The sequence below is a fragment of the Lactuca saligna genome, chromosome 7 (assembly GCF_052625555.1).
Source record: "Lactuca saligna cultivar CGN05327 chromosome 7, ASM5262555v1, whole genome shotgun sequence".
In the NCBI taxonomy this organism is placed as follows: domain Eukaryota; kingdom Viridiplantae; phylum Streptophyta; class Magnoliopsida; order Asterales; family Asteraceae; genus Lactuca; species Lactuca saligna.
The window spans coordinates 131858333-131875994 of record NC_136423.1 but is presented as its reverse complement, the minus strand read 5'-3'; positions in this window follow the sequence as shown (position 1 = coordinate 131875994).

Below are 17662 nucleotides of genomic sequence, written 5' to 3'. Positions count from 1 at the left end.
TTCATCTTAATTGTTATCATGGAAGAGATGATTTCATACCTCTCTTGATGAGCACTATGATGGTATTTTTCAATCAGGTCTTGGTGCATGTCAAAAGGGTAGAATTCCTCATAGGGCTTTTGGATTTCAATTGTCATAGTCGCCAACATGATACAAGACACCTTGGTGGCATCCTTCTTATGAGTCCTAAACTTAGCAATCTCCTCAGGAGTAGTAGACGAGTCATCAAATCCCTTAAGCTCTTTGTCTAGGATATATTCCATGTCGTCATAACAAGTAACCATCCTGATGTTCCCGATCCAATCATTGAAGTTGGAACCATCAAAGATGATTCTCCCACACAAGTTCATTAGGGAGAAAGTGCTAGTAGGGTTTGAACCGGAAGTAGTGTTGTAAGACATCTAAAAAAGAAAAACAAAGTTTAGATTATATAAGAGTCCTTAATATAACACCCAAATGAAATATTAAAACTAGGACCCAACACAATATTTAACAAATTGGAAGAAGGATGCCATAATGCAATTGCAAAATATTTGAAGGTAGGTAAAATGACGATTCACCAATTTCCACCATGAAAAATGAAATTGATTATTAAGTTTTAAATGAATTGAAATTCCTAGATTCTTTTGAGATTCATTGAACTTTTCAATGGCATGTTTAAATCTCCATTATGCCCTTCATGTTTGTGACTGGGATACCAAGGATCACAAATAAGGTGTGAATAACCATGAAAATGGGCTTGGTACACTTGATGTCATTTATCACCTAATCGATGTGCCGGTTAACCACACACGCTCCATCGATCTATGAAAAACATCAAGCTACCCTTTGCCATCCTTACCAGTCCAAGTTAATGTGCCGATTAACCATACATGCTCCATAAACGACTTGGCAAGGTGCAAAGTGCAATTTCATGGATTAGCATCAATTTCACATTTTCCTAAAGTAACGAAGATTAGGAATTTAATAAAACATTTAGTTACTTTATAATTATCATTATACTGTTAACGAGAATTAATGTCCTATCCTACCCGTTCAACTAACGACCCTCCACCAGTTAAGGAAACGGTGGGTGCGAGTGGACACCCATTAAACCATTATTTTCTAGGCATTAACCTTATACCCCCTTATAGTCCGACTTCGTGAATGAGGCCTACTAACGATAAGACTGAGTTGTATTATACATACACACAAACACACACACACACACATATATATATATATATATATATATAATTATTAAACTTTTAATATTATAATAGTATAAGAGTTGAATTTTAAACTTTTAAAATTCTAGTGTTTGGAATTTAAGTATTCATAATCCTGACTTTAAAAATTCCAAAACCTGATGCCAAGTTTTGAAACTCTTCAAAACTTTTCATTTCCATAATTTATGAGTTTAATAACATATTAAAAATTAAGACTTTTCATTTTCTACAACATATGAGTTTAATGACTCTTTTAAAAATGAGACTTTTCATTTTCAGTAAATTGAGGACAAATTATGGAGTTCATTAAACACATTAAGATCATCTATTTCACTAACAAAAATTATCAATAAATTTATCTTTTATCTTGTTAAACTCATAAGCCAAGATAATTCACATTAAATATTTCCATATAAATTAGCTTATCTTATAAACTAACAATAAACATGAAATTTTGACTATTATCTTTTAATTGGATTAGGATGATCATTACCATATCATAAAAACAGATTTACTGATTCAAAACAATTGGTGATAATGATCCTAAACAAATTATGGATAAAAGACCCAAAAATTTATTGTCTGATCATGCAACGCGTCGAGTCCAAGAGAAAACTCATCTACTCGTCGAGTCCAAGACTATACTCGTCGAGTAGGTTCTGTTAGACAGATATTTCAGCTTTGAAAAATGATTCTTTAGCATCAATATAGTAGAAAATTATCCTAGGCCCTGATATCACTGAATCGGTTTTAAGCACTCTGACAACCTTATGGAGAACATGCAACCATAGATTCTTTGGATCTAATTTTTCTATAATTATACATGCAATTTGTTTTCCCAAAGAATTCATCCTAACTAGCATACAAAGCATAGGTACTTGAACAACAAAACTAGTTAGATGACTTAGCTCTTGTAGTAGCTCGTTAGCTTGGACCTTTAAGAGCCTACCATCCCAAAATGTGATGCCTCAAATGCTTCACAAAACACCACCAATAATGGAGGACTTGAGAAAAATGACTATTTATCATAAAATTGGCTATGACTATACTATAGAACACATGAGACCGATTTTGGAGGCTTAGGGGCTTCTTTGATATTGTGGCAAAACCAGGGTTACAACCATGCAAACCCTAATGCTCCATGATCTTTCATATTACTTAGGTTCCATGGGTTAAATCTCCATGGACTATCCATGGGCTATCATATTGGTTTAGCCCAATCCTAAATAACTATTGGCCAACACTATAAGAATCATGATTTACTAAATCAGTCCCCATATATTTAATTAGTATCTTTTGATCACCAAATTAATTCCAAATTAATTCTTGATCAATACTAATTAAATAATATAATTTCATATTAATATATTAGAAATTATAATATATTAACAAACCATAAATAACCTCTTCTCAAAAGTCTACTCTATCAGATTGTTCTGGCGAAATGCAACCCAAATGGATCATGCTAATTTTAGGTCAAGTACATACCAAATATAGTTATGGATTTAGACACCTTATCCAACAAGACGCTCCTTCACCGAACCTACCTAGCGTACACCTTAAGTCCTTCTTTATAACTAGAGTCTCCTTTAGGTAGAGCGAGACCGTTGTGTATAGATCTATACGAGATTGACAATCCAGCACCTCCACTGTTCGCTACAGTTAGACCGACAAGTCTAGGGTGAGAAATGTATTCCCACTCCGACGCCTGAAAATGTCGTACAATCCACTAGTCGTATTTGCATGGTTAGAGTAAATCACACAGGGATCAACTACACCACTTGGTTTATGGGGTGACATACACTTCAATAGTTTTATAAAAAGATAAAACTACATACTTTTTTCAGCACAACACTACTTACACTTTTTGGTTTTAGGGTTTAAGACTACAATTCATATTCAAGAAAATATTGGATTTTCTGGATACATACACTATCACATTACAAGGAAAAGATACAATGGAATATACATACATTTAGGTTTTGGAGGATAAGACCTTCATCTCGTTTTAAAGAAAATATCAGATTTTCTAGAAGTTTACAAAAATCATTCTTTTCATGAAACCGCTACAAATCCTTCCCATTTCAAAAATGATTAGAAATCACCAACTTAATTGCTGACACTTTTCAAGATCACTTGTATTCTCAGTATATCAGTAAACAGGGATTTGAAAAAATTTTGAGGGTCGGCGTTGCTGCATCATGTTTCTAATTTTTGTTATATGTATTTAACTTTAGAGTACAACAAAGTTGTAAACAATGTAAACTTGTATTACCAATGTATGAATGTTTGTGTTGATATGTTTCATTTATATTCAATTTTTATGATGCTGTTCATGAAGTCACTCCATCCGCCCCCAGACATTTCGGCCGTTCTGGTTTGGGGGTGTGACAGATTGGTATCAGAGCATTCTTTATAGTGAACTAGTATATCAAACCATATAAGATATACAACTATAAATACAATGGGGCTAAAACACTCTGACTACAACTATACTATTTAAAATATAATAATATTTTAGATAAGGTATAAGTACATACAAGTTACAACAGTGTCATAACGAGGGAATATTAAAAGTAGTATGACGAGTGGAAAACTACGGGTAAGCCTCAGGATATGTAATTAGACCTTGAATAAATATAGCTTGATTAACTATATATATATCAGAGGTGTAACTAGCATATGCTGGGAAATGGTCGTAGTAACCGACGAGTCTACACTTACCAACACTAAGATACCCAGAATCAAATGCAACATTTAAAATACTATAGGTGTGTTTTTGGATACTGAAACATCCCAAAAATACGACCCAAAATTTTTTGTTTAATAATTACTGAAAACATCATGTCAATATCATAAAATAAAACCCATACGTCAATATCTCAAAACCATAGCAAAGTATCATGAGAAAAATGTATCAAATCACATTTATGAAAAACTAAAACAACTCCCAGGACAAACTGAAGCTGTGGTTATGCGATGCCATCAACCCGAGCCCTTCCCTTTACTTGTGGAAGTACCTGAAACCAAAACTGAAACTGTAAGCACAAACCTTAGTGAGCTCCCCCAAACTACCACATACCATACAATAACATATAACACATATTGGGCCTTGCCCACTGCATCGGACCGAAGTCCGGAACTAACCAGGGCCTTGCCCTCTGCATCGTACTAAAGTCCGGGACTAACTGCATCGGACCGAAGTCCGGAACTGACTGGGACCTTGTCCCCTGCATCGGACCAAAGTCCAGAACTAACTGCATCGGGCCGAAGTCCGGAAACTATTTGAGCATAACATATCATAACATAAACATATCAACTAGCATGAACACATAAATTGCATACTGCATCGGGTCGTAGCCCGGAACACATAACACATAAACACTATCTGAGCCACGAAGGCATCAAACATTATAACTACTGTATCGGACCGTGGCCCGGAAACTACTACTAATTAAATGGGCTGACATTGTGGCCCTAGACCCGTTCCTACTAGAAGGAAACTCACCTCGTGATGCTGACTACTGAACTCCTGAATGAGAAATCCCTAACTGCTGCTCCGGCAGCTTCCCAGCTATCATGGGAAATAAATACTAAACCAGAATAGGGATTCCTCTATGGGTAAAATGACCATTTTACCCCTACTTTGGTGTGGGACATAACATGGCCAAAAACCTCAATTCCTTCTAAGTTCATCTATGGCCCCACTATAGGCCCACTAATGGCCGAATTTGCTATATTGGGCCTAGAACCCTTTTATTGGGCCTTACTGAAGCCCAATACTAAATCCTTGGTCCTTAGCAACTGAATTTTAATGGGCCATAAAGGCCCAAGGACCCTAAGCCTGAAACCCAGCCCACACCGAGGCCTAACACTCGAAGCCCAAACTGGCAGCGTACGTGGGGCGTACACTAAGGTACACTGAGCATACTGGCTGCTAGCTTGTACGCGGCACGTACTTCCTTGTATGCCCAACATACAGCTCTGTTAAGACAACATCTCATTAAGTGGTTAATAATCCGATCCAGAAGCTACAAGTCCAGATCCTAAGCTTATTCCATGACTTAAGCCATAAAGTTGCTTACTTGATGGCTTACAAATCTCATAAAGGCTCAAACTTCCAAAAAATAACATTCTACTTCCATAAAACTAACTAGATCGCATGCATGGTTCCATATAAGCGACAAAGATCGAAACTTTACTGCTATGGGGACACTTGAGCTTCAAGGATAACAATCCCAAGCTCCAAAAACGAAGTTGCAAGATACAGGTCCTTCCTTTGGACCTAAAAGGTCAAAACTTCCAAAAACTCCTAGATCTAAACTTACAAGAGGAAAGTTGGAAGCTTTATACCTCTTTTGAATGCCAAAAGAAAGGATGATCCCAGATCTATGAGCTCAAGGTGCTCAAGTTCTTCTTCTTCCACTTCTCTTCTTCTCCTTCTTCACAAAAATAAGTTCAAAGATCAAACACACACAAACAAGGAGCAAAGGGAACGAACTAGGGTTTCTCTGGAGTGAATGATAAGTGAGGAGGCCAAATGGGAGGCTATAATGGGGTTTAAATACGCCTCAACCCCCAAAATTAGGGTTTTCCACCTGGTCGCGTACGCTGGGCGTACCATAAGGTACGCTGTGCGTACACTCAGCCTCCCTACGTTTCATTTAAGCAGTACGCCCAACGTACAAGGGGGGGGGGGGGTTTACGCCCTGGGTAAGGCTTATGTGTTGCTTACACTTCGGCCCAAAATAAAGGTCTACTCACAATAACAATTCAATTATGGCCGAAAATAAACTGAAGAATTAAATAAATTTTATACCTCGGAAATGATCGTTACAAATCTCCCCACTTGAATTAGACTTCGTCCTCGAAGTCTGCTGCTACTGAATCTGAAAATAACTCTGGGTAATGCTCCTGCATCTCCTCCTCCTCTGATTCCCACGTCTACTCTGAACCCTTCCGGTGCTGCCACTTCACCTTGTCTAGCTGAATTATGTTGTTCCTCAAGGTCTTTGTCTTCCGGTCCAGAATCGCGATCGGCCTCTCAATGTAATTCAGGCTGCTATCAACCTGAATATCCTCTAAGGGAACAACTGCTGACTCATCCACCAATCACTTCCTCAACTGGGAAACATGGAAAGTGTTGTGGATCTGGCTAAGCTCTGCCGGAAGATCCAACCGATAAGCAACCCGACCCACCCGGGCCAAAACCCTAAAAGGACGAATGAACCTGGGGCCCAGCTTGCCCCTCTTCCGAAACCTGATGACACCCTTCCAGGGAGATACCTTAAGGAGGACCATGTCGCCTTCCTGAAACTCCAAGTCTGATCGCCTCATGTCGGCGTAACTCTTCTGCCGACTCTGCGCAGTCTGCAGCCTACTGCGTACCTGCTGGGTCAACTCTGTCATCTTGAGCACCACTTCGGTGCTCCCAATGACACACTGACCATCCTCGTCCCAACAAATCGGGGTCCTACACTTCCTCCCATATAGCATCTCAAAGGGAGGTCGGTCAATACTCGCATGGTAACTGTTGTTATACGAAAATTCTGCTAACGGAAGATACGTATCCCAACAGCCACCGAAATCTAGGATACATGCCCGAAGCATGTCCTCCAGGGTCTGAATCATTCTCTCGCTCTATCCGTCAGTCTGAGGGTGGAAAGCGGTCCTGAAATGGAGACGAGTACCCATCTCATCATGAAACCGCTTCCAATATCTGGAAGTAAAACGAACATCTCGGTCTGACACCACTGAAACAGGCACCCCATGCCTTACCACCACCTCTCATACATAAATATCGACTAGCTTCTCAGCCGATATGCTCTCATGGATCGGTATAAAATGAGCACTCTTTGTCAACCGATCCACTATAACCCAAATCGCGTCCACTCCTCGTGCGGTCCTGGGAAGCTTAGTGATGAGATCCATGGAGATATCCTCCCATTTCCACACATGAATGTTTAACGGCTGCATGTTGCCGTGAGGTCTCTGGTGCTCCGCCTTAACCTTCCTGCAGGTCAAGCATATTTCCACATACCAGGCCACATCCCGCTTCATGCAGGGCCACCAATAATCGGGTCTAAGATCTCTATACATCTTTGTTGCCCATTAGCACTTGCCATACTCCGCCCCAGTACGGCACCCAGACCCTCCCATGAAGGGTTAACAATCCTCGACTATCATAGTCAAAGGAAGCTACACGGCCCACGATCCTCTCACACTTTTGGTTCTCCTCCTTGAGGCCCTTGGCCACGCCTCTTTAATTTTCTCTAACAATGGAGTAATCACTGTCATCGTCAAACAAATGTCTCTGATCGGGGCTGATGCTGCCTTGCGGCTCAGGGTGTCAGCCACTACGTTGGCCTTCCCTGGGTGATAAAGGATCTCACAGTCATAATCCTTCAGCACATCTAGCCATTGCCTCTACTTCATGTTCAGATTCGGTTGGTTCATGAGGTACCTCAAGCTCTTGTGATCCGTGTAAATGGTACAACGGACCCCATAGAGGTAATGTCCCCAAATCTTGAGGGCAAACACCACTGCCTCGAGCTCTAAATCATGCGTAGGATAGTTAGTCTCATGTGGCTTCAACTGTCTCGAGGTGTAAGCTATCACACGGACTCGCTGCATCAATACTGCTCCCATACCTGCGATCGATGCATCGCAGTAGACTACAAAATCCTCTACTCCCTCTGGTAGGGTAAGAATCGGTGCCTCGCACAATTTCTGCCTGAGGGTCTCGAATGCTGCCTGCTGCTCAGGCCCCCAGCGAAACACCACTAACTTCCTAGTCAGTCGGGTGAGTGGTACAGCTATCTTGGAGAAATCTTGGATGAATCTCTTGTAGTACCCTACTAAACCTAGGAAGCTCCTAATCTCAGATGGAGATCTCGGGACTTCCCACTGCATCACGGCCTCTATCTTGGCCGGATCTGTAACATACGTGTTTTGAAATTGTGTTATAAGTAAATAATATTATGAAATATTATGTGAATTTGAATGTTGAGTTCTAACAAATAGTTTTTACTAGAAATGAAGTAAAACTATGTTTAGAATCACTCAGAAAGTATTGAAAGTCTTATAGATTCCAATCAAATGTCAAATAGTGAAATTTAACGAAAATATAAAATTTGGAATAAGTAAAATTTTATTATTGAAAGTTGTAGATAATCTCGTTAGAAACATTTGGACGAAAACCTCATCGAAATATGAGTTATAACGAAGAAGTTATGACCAAACGAAGATCCGTGATAAATCCAAAAAATACTTTGTCGCGTAAAAATTTAGCTTTCGATAAACTAATTTTTAACCTTAGTAATCTAAATGAAAGTTGTAGAACTCGTAAAAATTATCAACTTTCATATAACGACCGTATGAATCTGACTTCGTATGAGTAAGTTATGATTTTTCGAAGTTTCAGCTTAGCAGTAGACAGCTAAAAACTCGAATTTTAGATCAAATGATTTTTAGCCGACACAACCTAAACGAGAATTGAAGGTCTCATCATTAGGAGCACAAAGGTAAAAAGTCTGACGAAAACGGACGTCGGATGAAGAAGTTATGAATTTTTAACGGATTTTCCTGTCCCGGTCTGTTAAAAATAATAATATTAAAATTAAAGTCAAAATTAGCCGACGAAATCTAACCGAAAGTTGTAGAGCGTAATTTTAACTACGCATGCATATAAATAACGTCAAAATGGAGCTCGTATCGAAAGTTATGGAGTTTAGAAGTTTTGGCGCAAAAACCGAGAAATTTCGCATAGGTGGCTTCGGCCACATCACCTTCGCTTAGAACATGCCACGTGTCCGAAATTGGTGAGTCATGCGAGCCACGTGTCGGATTCTGATTTGACCGAAGGGAGGTCCAGTCCGAGGCTCGCATGTGGACCAAACCTCGCACCCTATCTCCGAGCCTTGCACATGGTTATTACTCCGCAGTCCAATCAACGAGTGCCACCGAGACTCTCGCATGTGCTGACCAACTGCGCACCGGAGCCGACGTCGGACACACGCCTCGGTCCAGTAAGAAGCTGCCAGCAAGCCTTCGCACGCGCAGCCCACGTGCGAGCCCTCCCCTACGAGCCTTGGATCTTCGCCACCTGGAGGCTTCTCAGCCGTCCGATCAGAAGCCTCGCCCCTATATATAGAAGGGTGCGAGACCTCCCGGGTAACTTTTAAAAATTGTCAATTTTAACCCCCTAAACCCATATTTCTTTCATCTTAACATCCCGCAAAGCCCCGATATCGATTGTAATGCCCGGAAAATTTATCTTTTCGGTTTCGAAGCTCTACCTTCGCAGAGCCCGGTTTTCAAGAAAACTCCTGGTTTTGAACGATGAAAGTCATATTTACAGCCGAAGTACTGCCCAAATTAATATTTTAGCCCCCGGTTATTTCACAGTGAGTTTAATATATAGAAATAATTGTATGTTATGTGGTATATATGCTACGTGCTTTTCAGTGTTATTATTCCGGGTTATTTTTATTTGCTATTTTAATAGCAAAGAAATACCTTTGACCATGTGATCAGAGAAAGGACTTAGATTCATGTTGGTACTAGTATGTAGCCTTTGGCCATGTGGAACATGTCTCCGTAAGAGAATGAATTCTATTCTATGGTAGTGGCAGAAGGTTAGACAGGGCTATAAGCCTTAAATCTACCAAAATGTTAATCCAAAGTTGTATATCTTCTGTGCCGTTTGGGCCAAAGCTTTATTTATGTATATCAAGCATGGAAATTGTTATGTCTCATTGATTATATATCTTTAAATCGAATCAATGGTTGATATGGAATGTTTGTCACATGATTCACATATGCCCTTGTTGTTCGTTGTTCCTCTTTGCTTCTGCCATATTAAAGTATATATATGGCATAACGTTATATTGTATCTATTATTGAACTCACTAAGCGTCACCGCTTACCCTCTCGATGTTTAACAAATTGGAGGAGATAAACATCCAGTATAGTTATATACTGGTAGAAGATTTTTGAATAGTTTGAAACAATTGTATCGATAGAAGCTTATGAATAGTTTGAAACTATTGTATTTTGCACTCCCATACGTATAAAACTATAGAATCCTAGGAAGTTATGTAATATATAACACTTGAAAATAGTTGGTTTGTATCCAGTAGTTTGTAATCTCTTTATCAATGTAAAATATTGGTTTTACAAATATGCAAGTAGCATGTTTTGGAGTAACTATATTGTCGAGTATGAAAGTTTGGGTCTTTCATAAATACGGAAGTTAGTGTCTTTCAGGATCTACCAAAATACCCTTCTGGTTGACGAGATGTCCAAGGAACTGCACCTCGCACAACCAGAACTTGCACTTGGAGAACTTTGCGAAAAGTCTCTCCCTCCTCAAGATCTCTAGCACCTCTCTCAGGTGCTCCTCGTGTTGCTCCTGAGTCTTGGAATACACCAAGATATCATCTATGAATACTATCACAGATCGATCCAGCATCGGCCTGCACACGCGGTTCATGAGATCCATGAACACGGCTGGAGCGTTGGTGAGCGCAAACGGCATCACCACGAACTCATAATGACCATATCGGGTCCTAAAAGCAGTCTTCTGCACATCCTCACCTCTGACTCGCATCTGATGATACCCGGAGCGTAAATCGATCTTGGAAAACCAAGATGCTCCCTGCAGCTAATCAAACAAATCATCTATCCTTGGAAGTGGGTAACGGTTCTTCACTATTACCATATTCAGCTCCCGATAATCTATACACATACGATACGGCCCGTCCTTTTTCTTCACAAACAAAATTGGTGCACCCAAGGCGAAATGCTCGGCCTGATAAAACCCTTGTCTAGTAGCTCTTGCAGCTGCGTAGATAACTCCTGCGTCTCTGAGGGAGCCAACCGATACGGAGCCTTGGCTATCGGAGCCTCACCAGGGATCAGGTCAATCCGAAACTCGACCTGCCTCTCGGGAGGTATTCTAGGCAATTCCTCTGCAAATACATCCGGGTAGTCTCGTACTACCGGAACATCATCCACCATTATCCTGCCCTTCTCCCGAGAATCTATAACATAGGCAACATAATCGACACAACCCTACTGGAAATAGCACCTCGCTCTCGCTGCCGAACACAAAACTGGTCCACGCTGTGGTCTCTCGCCCTGAATCACTAACTCCCCCCACTAAGAGTGCGAACCTTTACCAACTGCAACTCACAATCTATCACCACCCCATTGGGGCTCAGCCAGTCGATGCCCACTATGACTTCATTCCCTTGCAAGGGAATAGGGACCAAGTCCACCGGAAACTACTCATCGAACAACTGTAGAGAACATCCTTTGTGTACTCTTGCCACCCTAACGGTCCTGTCGACTGCTATCTCAACCTCAAGTGGACAATCTAGGTCCCCCGGAGCTTTATTAAACCTCTTGCTAAGCGCAAGTGAAACAAATGGTTGGGTAGCCCCCGAATTGAACAATATTGTAGCTGATATGTTGTTCACGGAGAACGACCCTATACAAAACGTATAACCATAAATTGCTTTCAAAAGCTACCTTTATTTTTTCCTTTGAAAACTTTCAAGATTGATAACTTTTTCCTTTTTCCTCTAAACAGTGATTTATGTTTTTAACATCTGACTCGCCTTTGAAAAATGAAGCTTTAGTTTGTTACTTCGAAAGAGGGTTGGGAAAGTTAGGTTGTTAACGTTTAAATGATGAATTGTTCTTTCCATTTGAAAACACTTATTTTGTATGTGGTTGAAACCGATTTTGAAATTGTTTATTACAACCAATTGATAGATGTTAAAAATCTTGCTTTTCAATCGAAAAGCGTTGTTAACTTGGAAATTTAGAAAAAGTTCTTTATTCATTGAATGAAGATCCATTTCTTTGGAAATTATTATTTGAAAACCTCTGAATTTGATTATTAGGAACATAATTCCTTGATGGTTGAGATGTCACAAAATTTTCATTGTTTGACGTTTGAAAATTTGGTTTTGAATTTAACTTCGAAACTTGTGATTTAATTTTTGAAAAATCATCTTGTTGTTGACTTTTTGACAAATCTTTTTGTATTTGAGCGAGTATTTTCTTAGTAAAAGACTTGTTTTGAAAAGATACCTGGACTTATTTAGACTGTTCAATTCCAGATAATTTAGTTAATAAAACAGTTTCTTTCTTTCGAGACTCAGTCTTTTGCCAATAAACCTTCTTTCTAGATAGTGTCTTTGAAATCCCATTTTCATTTGAAATCTTTTCAATTTAGTCTTTGAAACTTTGAGCATTAGATTTTGATTTTTGAAAAACATTATCATTTTCTTGTTGTTTAACTTTTGATTTTTCAGTTTTAACTAACCAATTTCTTTGTGGTTTTTGTCTTTGAAAAGTGAATGAGTTCTTGTTGAGGTTATTTTCAATTGTGCTTTGGTTTGAGAAAACTCCTTCTTTCGAAGCTCTTTTGTTATCTTCTTCAACAATTTTATTGATTTCAGGTTTAACTTTATCACCATTTCCATAGGTAACAAACACATTATCTGGGAAGATAACATCATCTGTGCATTTGAATTTTTGATACACAACCGAATTTGATTCAAGATAATGAGGAACTTTTTCTTTCATGACTTAATCAAACCTATCAGTTTTTCCATAAACCTGATTGACAACAACCCTGGGTGTGGTTATTTCTTTTGGAACATGATCATCATCATCATCACTGTTTGTTTGTCTATCTTCGACAATTACATGGTCAGGATCATGAACTTTCGAAGATGAGTATTAATCGGTGTCAACTTTAACCGAACAATCAGTCATTATTTGTTTACCCTTAGCCATTGAAGTGACACTAATGATAGACAATTGGGAACAGTCAACAACTTCCTCTTCCTTAATCTCACTAATATCATCATAATCATCTTCGATATCAGCAAAATTGTTTTGAGAGTTAGATGTCGAATTCTCAGTTCTTTTCAAAATTTTGATTTGTTCTTTTTTGGTTAAGGTCTGATTTACAGTATCAACAATATCATTAGCATCTAAACTTTCATCAATTCAAACAAAATTATATGCATTTGAATCTATTGGGACCTTGTCAAACTCATATATTTTCGTTTCATAGTCATAGGAAATAGAATCAAATTTCTCTCTTTCGAAAGCTAGAAAGGGGAAAAGCTTCCTCTGTTGTTCTTTGCTAATGTCAGATGAATGATGCAATGCAGTTAATTTTCCTTACAAACATTTAGCAATATTACAATATATATTTTGTTGTTTGTGTAAAATATTGATATCAGTTATGTGACCATCTCTGTCACACATTACATGTGTTAATTGCAAATCTGATTGATCTATCTTACATTTCCTGGACTCCAAACACTTCTAAGTTTCCAGCAGTTGTGAATTGAACTTTTTGGCATCACTACTAGCAGAAATAAGCAATTCATTAACATAAGTTGTAACACTAAATTTTTCAAACAAAATTTTCGATTTTTATAAAACATAATTCCATAAATATTCATAGAAACACCCCTTTTTAATTGTTCAACAAAATAGTACAAAATCCCAAGATCAAAATGTCAAGCTCCAAACGTGTGTGTACGGATCAAGCCGGCGCCTTCCCACGGTCGTCACTAGTACCTGAAACAAATAACATCAACACTGTAAGCACAAGGCTTAGTGAGTTTCCCAAAATACTACATATAACACATATTAGCCACTCGAGGCTATAACTCTGTGGGTCCGTGCACCCAAACTCTGTGAACCCTCAGGTTCTAACTCTGTGAACCTTCCGGTTCTAACTCTGTAAACATGCACAGCATCAAACACATAAAAGTAATGCAGTACAACACATAACATACATAGCATACAAATACTCTATCACATAACTCTGGTTACCTACTCAAGGTAAAGTATAGTGAGAAGACTCACCTCGCGTGTCTCGGTAAACCGTAACCCTGAAATCGCTAAACACTCGATCTGCCGAGCTGAAGTCCCCCTATAGCACAATACATCTCTAATTAACACTTTCCCAACTAGGGTTGACCATACCATAACAAGACAATCTAGGTCAACGCTGGTCAACGGTCAACTTGACCGGACTCGGCGAGTGCACTATAGCGACTCGGCGAGTCTGAGTGCATTCACCGATTTCCCTGGAATCCTCTCTTGACACGTCGAGCATCCCCTCCCAACTCGACGAGTTCCACCTGGCACGAGTTGTGGGGCCACCACGACTCAACTCGCCGAGTCTCAAGAACAACTCGGCGAGTCCGGTTTGACTCGGTCCACCTGTCCATCCTGACTCCCCCTTGACCCACTGAGTTCACTCATCCCAACTCGGCGAGGCCACTCGCTGAGTGGTCGTGCAACATTCAAGCTACTCGCCGAGTCTGTTCTTCGGACTCGGCGAGTCCGTGCCATGCACTGACTCAATCTTGCCCTAAAGGCCAGATCCAGTCCACTAATCCATAGATCCAGTCCCCCCATGCTTATTTAGCACGTAAAGTCACAATCTTGATGCATAAATAACCTCTACATGATCACAAATGATGTTTTTGACTCTACTACTTCAACACAAGGCCAAGGACTCCATTTCCACCCATAAAGCTTGATGAGTGAGGCCCTCTGGACCTCTATGGATCCAGATCCATGGTCTCAACTCAAAGAGGGAACCAAAGGGGCACCAAATCACCCCATAAATGATCATATTAAGCCTTAACTTGCATCAAGTTTCACCAAACAGAAAATGGTCCGAAAATAATACCTCTAGAGTGATGATCCAAGCTCCAAATCCACGAAATAGCAACCTCCTTTGCTTCCTCTTGCCTAGGGCCTCCTTCTTCTTGCTAAACAACACACACAAGATCAAGATTGGCTCTCTTTCCTTCACAAACGCTCAAGAACTCTAGGGACACTCTCTGGGGGTTGGGTGAGCGCAAATGACAGCCATAAGGCCCCTGAAATAGGCCACAAACCCGGAGATTTAGGGTTTCATAACACAGCGCAGACTCGCCGAGTCCATACCCTGGACTCGCCGAGTCCAAGTGCGCACCCTCGATCAATCCCGCGTCCCTACTCGGCGAGTCTGAGCCCCAACTCTCCGAGTCCCTCTCACAATATAACACAATTAAACTTACATTATACCTGGTAAAAATCCGGATGTTACAACTCTCCCCCACTAGAACTGGACTTCGCCCTTGAAGTCCCGCTCTAAAACAGCTCCGGATGCTGCTTCCGCATCATACCCTCCGGCTCCCAGGTCATCTCTGATCCCTTCCGATGTTGCCACTGAACCAATACCAGAGGTACCTCCTTGTTCCTCAAAACCTTGATCTTCCGATCCCTAATAGCCACTGGTCTCTCCGCATAACTCAGGCTCGCATCAACCTGAATATCCTCAAGTGGAACCACTGCCGACTCATCGGCTATACATTTCCTCAACTGCGATACATGAAAAGTGTTGTGAATCTGTCCCAACTCTGCTGGTAACTCCAGCCGATAGGCTACCCGGCCTACCCTGGCGATCACACGAAATGGGCCAATAAACCGGGGTCCCAATTTGCCCCTCTTCCTGAACCGGATCACTCCTTTCCAAGGAGAGACCTTCAGGAGAACAAAGTCGCCGACCTGAAATTCCAACTCGGACCGGCGTCTATCCGCGTAACTCTTCTGTCGGCTCTGAGCGGTCAATAACCTCTGCCTGACCGGCTGTATCTGCTCTGTCGTCTGATTCACGATCTCTGTACTGCCCATTACCCTTTGCCCAACCTCTCCCCAACATATGGGAGTCCGACACCTCCTACCATATAACAGCTCAAAGGGCGGCATACCAATGCTCGAATGATAGCTGTTATTGTAGGAAAACTCCGCTAGAGGCAAATACGAGTCCCAACTACCCCCAAAATCCAATACACAAGCTCGAAGCATGTCCTCGAGTGTCTGTATCGTCCGCTCACTCTGACCGTCAGTCTGGGGGTGGTATGCGGTACTAAAATGCAACTTAGTACCCAACTCCTCATGAAATTTCTTCCAAAAACGGGAAGTGAAACGCACATCGCGGTCTGAAATAATCGAGATCGGCACCCCATGCCGAGATACAACCTCCCTCACGTAAACCTCCGCCAACTTCTCTGCTGAAGAACTCTCACTGATGGCAAGAAAGTGAGCGCTCTTTGTCAATCTATCCACAATCACCCAAATTGCATCAACTCCTATGGCAGTCCTCGGCAATTTGGTGATAAAGTCCATAGTGATCTGTTCCCACTTCCACTCGGGAACCTCCAATGGCTGCAACTTTCCATGCGGTCTCTGGTTTTCGGCCTTTACCCTTCGACAGGTCAAACACCTCTCGACAAACCATGCTACATCCCTCTTCATACAGGGCCACCAATACTCCTTCCTTAGGTCCAAATACATCTTCGTGGCCCCGGGGTGGATCGAAAATTTCGATCTATGAGCCTCCTCCAACAATGTGGTACGGGTACCGCCCACAAACGGTACCCAAATCCTGCCCTGATAAGTCATAAGGCCTCGACTATCCGATTTAAACTCAGAAACCATCCCAACAACTCGCTCTCTCTTCTGCATCTCCGGACGCACGGCCTCGGCCTGAGCCCCACGAATGGCATCCAGAACTGGAGCTATCACGGTCAATCTCAAACATACATCTCGCAGGGGAGTACTCTCCGCCCTGCGACTCAACGCGTCGGCTACCACATTAGCCTTGCCCGGGTGGTACAAGATCTCACAATCATAATCCTTGACCACGTCTAACCATCTCCTCTGCCGCATATTTAGGTTAGGCTGATCCATCAAGTACTTCAAACTCTTATGGTCCGTGTAAATCGTACAACGAACTCCATACAAGTAGTGCCGCCAAATCTTGAGGGCGAACACCACTGCCCCCAACTCCAAATCATGTGTGGGGTACCTCGTCTCGTGAGGCTTCAACTGCCTCGATGCATAAGCTATCACATGACCCTTCTGCATCAATACCGCTCCCAATCCTAGGATCGATGCATCACAGAATACCACAAAACCTTCCATACCTTCCGGAAGGGCTAATACTGGAGCTTCACACAACCTCTGGCGAAGCGTCTCAAAGGAGGTCTGCTGCTCGGGACCCCATGCAAATGCCACACCCTTCCGGGTCAATCTGGTGAGTGGAACCGCAATCTTGGAGAAATCCTTAATAAATCTCCGATAATACCCTGCCAACCCGAGGAAACTCCGTATCTCAGAAGGTGACCTCGGCACCTCCCACCTCATCACTGCGTCAACCTTGGCCGGATCGACCAATATCCCCTTCTGGTTAACGAGATGTCCTAGAAACTGGACCTCCCGTAACCAGAAATCGCACTTGGAGAACTTTGCGTAAAGTTTCTCCGCTCTCAAAACCCCAAGCACCTCCCTCAAATGCTCCTCGTGCTGCTCACTAGATCTCGAATATACTAGAATATCATCAATGATAACAATCACCGACC